The following is a 4039-nucleotide window of genomic DNA, read 5'->3' on the forward strand; positions in this document are numbered from 1 at the left end:
CAGGGAAGCTGGCACTGGCTGCGTGGTTTTCCTTCAGGAGGAGGGAAGAGCTTCTGGGAGCAGTTCTGGAAATCCAAGATCATTAATGCCCACCTCCACCCCTGTGCCTCCCCATGTATAAAGGTTTTGTTGTTGCAACATCAGTGTGCCGCACTCACTAATCCTAGCTTTACAATTTCTCGTAATCATTTCTCTATTTCTTTTGCCCAAACATTTCATCTGGGAGGGCTGTGTGCAAGAGGGACACAAGCATTTCACAGAATAACATTTTTCATACTACTTAACCAGAAAGACACATCATATTCAGGAAGTGGCCAGGGCAAAGAAATGGTCAGGGTGAAATCCTGATTTTTCCAATATTTTTTAAAAAATGAGTTTACATAACCTCTCCTCTCTCCAGACTTCTTGTCCTGATCATTTTTCCAGTGAGCGGCCTAGAAAAGATCAATTCCCTTCTGGAGACAGTTGCTCTGAACGATCCAAGGGCCTTACTAAGGTGTGTACAGCAGAAGAAAGGTGATAGGGTAGAGTCGAGCTGTCATGCCATTCTTGCAAATCCCAACTAATCTGGAACGCAGAATACAGCCAACAGCAGTGACTCATCCCACCCTCCCAGGGGTTCCAGAGTGTGATCTGTCAGAGGTGGGCAGAGGGTCACTCTCCCTCAGCGTGCAGCTTTCAACCGGAATCACAGGTTAGGAAGGCAGTCAGGGCTCCTCATCAGAAACATGGAGTCCTCCTGCAGCTTCATTTTATACGGCCTCATTCAAGAACAAGCCCTTTCCTTAGACATCCACAAGTGACACAGCGGGTCTAGCCAGCATCCATCACATTTTCATAACTACAATCCCATAGAGAGGTGTCCCACATTTCCAGCCGTCTCAGAGTCTGACATCTGTTCCTTGAGCCTGTGTCTGCTTTAGCCCAGCGCAGCTCAGGTCTGGCTCAGAAACAGCCCAGGGCAGGCAGTATCAGGTTTCAACTTAGAGTCAGGTCGGGCAAAATAGCATCTGGGAAGTCAGCAAATCAAAAATGCCAGCAGCTTTTCCTCAGCAGCAGCAAAGCTGAGACCCTGTAGGGCCAGGCACCTGTGTTCCAAGTCCAAGTGACAAGCAAATCTTTCCCCTGCACTTTTTATCTTGTCTGTCTTAGGATCCAAATTGCCCCTGGCAAAAATGTGCACACCAGGAACCAGAAAATCATCAGCTCCCAAGGGTCAGAAATCTGATTTTCCAAGAACTCGTTAGCAAAATTTTAAAAAACGCTTTATAAAATTTCCAAAGTGTATCTTAATCTGGACATTGGCTCCTTTTCTCTTGAGACTCCAATAGGCAAAACCGTAGCAAAAAATTCATCAATTACAGAGACCTGTTTCCAATATTATGAGTTTAAATTTCAATCTGCCCACCTGTGACAACAAGCAAGGGAGCTATGTTCCATTTACACTTTTTTTTTTCTTTTTGCAGCTTTCCCTGGTTGAGATGACCCCTCTAGCATTTACGAAATTGAAAACATGTAACATTCTACATTATTTTTGTATCATATATCCGGATGCAATAGCTACAAAATGCAAAGCTGTGATTTAAAATTCTTTTTTTTTTTTTCATTACGAGTTTATGCAAACCCCTAGCAGTAAAGTCTCCATTTCCAGGGTTCACATCCCGGCTTGCCAGGAGAACCCAGCAGGACTGTGGGGCCGGGGGCAGCTTCAGTAGCAGCTAGGCTGGAAAAATGGCTAAGGTGGTTTTTTCTCTTTCTTTTTCCCTCTGTTTTATTTAAAGCCTCGCTCCAGCCTTTTTACCTCCCACTTACAGGAGAAAGCAGCCACAGACTAATGTTTATATTTGGGCCCTTTTCTCCCTGCCCAGAGGAAGGAGAGAGACAAGCAAATCATCACCCGGGCTGTGGAGGCTTTTCCCTCAAGCATGGGCTGTAGGCTGCGTGGCCCCAGAGAGCTGCTGGGGGGAAGGGTGTCCATTGAGCCACCTCTCCTAGAAATGGATTATTTTGACACTGCATAGGGAACTTTTGTGTCTGATCACAAACAGCAGCTCAACTGCTGCTTCATAGGGTGGGAAGTAACTCTACAGCCACCCACCTACCAGGGTCTAGTCATTCCCTGCCCCCACACTCGTTCCCCAATATAACACTGGGGCTGTATTTCAGTGAATTTAAGTTAGTTAGCAAATTCCACCATGGTGCTGGAAGTCCCCAAGACCACCCACATTCAAACGTTTCACTAGGCGGTCTCACAGCACTTACCCGTAGCTGTGATCAGAGCTAGGATGATTTATGGGGACGCAGTGAATATATACAGCCAGAACAGGAAGGAAAAAAACACAGGTAGAGTCTGGGGGAATCCTTGTGCGCTTCCTTATGATTGCTCTGTTCCCTGTGAGGTCAGCCAGGGTGCATGCTTCCCCGTCCACCGCCCCCCACCAAACAGAAATTAGCAACACGTGTGCAGTGTTTCTTCCCAGGGGAGCCCATGGAAGGACTCCGCACCGGCGGTTTTTGCCAGGGGCTGGTCACATAAGCACCACCTACCTAGCAGGTACCAGAACTCGGGACTGCCAGCAAGAAAGCAGGTGCTGCCCATAAGCCACATTGTCAGCACAATCTAGGCCCAGTGAACCACCCATATCACTTAGTGCTGGGCGGGAATACTCCTAAAATTGTAGTTCCTCGGGTTAGCCAGGAGTCAACCCTGCCCGCAGGCCTTTCTAAGGATAATGCTCCCAGGCTGGCTATGTTAATTTGTTTCCGCCAGTACACTGCGGAAGGGTGTACACACTTCTGTGTGGGGTTACATGCATTTATAATTAAAGGAGAGGCTAAATTTCAGCTTAAGTGGGTAGGAGAAGAATCAATGAAACAAGATGGGATTGGGAGGGAGACAAACCATAAGTGACTCTTAATCTCACAAAACAAACTGAGGGTTGCTGGGGGGAGGGGGTTTGGGAGAAGGGAGTGGGATTATGGACATTGGGGAGGGTATGTGCTTTGGTGAGTGCTGTGAAGTGTGTAAACCTGGTGGTGATTCACAGACCTGTACCCCTGGGGATAAAAATATATGTTTATAAAAAATAAAAAATTAATGAAACACACACACACACAAAAAAGAGGTTAATGAAAATAGCTATGTAACTGTTTTTCCCCCTTAAATTCACTGAACCCCCAGTTTTCATCCACCGGCTCCTTGAAGACAGGGAAAGTCCCCGATGACTGATTCAGAACCAGCAAAAGTTGATTGCTCCTATTTTTTTCCCAATCTGAAACTTTCCCAGCTTCACTGCCTGCAGTGGCGGAGTGGGGGCTTCCAATATCGCCTCCACTTTGTAGTTCTAGTTGTACTTCTGTATTTGCTGAGGACCACAGGGTTGGAAGACATCAAGGAGGAAGAGGAAACAGTTCTCCCCTGGCTGATGCCAATTTTACAGTTTTCTCTGCACACAGCAGATGTTTCGAGTTGACTCTCCTGTGGGTATTTGCAGAGATTATTTGGAAAATTTTCTCTGTATTTCCCACAACCCTCATCTCTTGGATCCCTTTCCTACAGCTACTTCTGTATTCCTTTCAGTTTCACTTCTTTTTTCAGTCCCCAGATAACTAGCTCTCCCTCCAGCGCCTTCTACTAAGTCTTTCCACCCCACTAGGCAACTCTTTGGGACAAGATGTAAGATAAACATGTGGAACCACGCCTGTGCTCCCTCCCTTCCCACTAAGGAAGGGAAACACTCATTTTCGCTTTGGTGAGCTTTGAGAGTGTGGCTCCCCAGCCCGGCCACCTGTTCCGTCCTCTGCTTTTCTATGTTTTGTGTAGTCTGTCTGTTGCCCTAAGATTTACTGGTGAGAGTCAGACCCTGATCGACGATATTCCCCCACCTGCAGTGGACACCAATTAGCTCTACTTCCGTAAAGTCCTTTTGTTGACTTGAGTTAGTCCACCTTTGAGGTACCTTCGGTGCACAAACAGCTCCCTCAAACCTTCCTTTTGCCTTCCCAGTTTCATACTTGGATATGGGCAAGGGATTAAGAA

The sequence above is a fragment of the Mustela nivalis genome (assembly GCF_964662115.1).
Source record: "Mustela nivalis genome assembly, chromosome: X".
NCBI lineage: Eukaryota > Metazoa > Chordata > Mammalia > Carnivora > Mustelidae > Mustela > Mustela nivalis.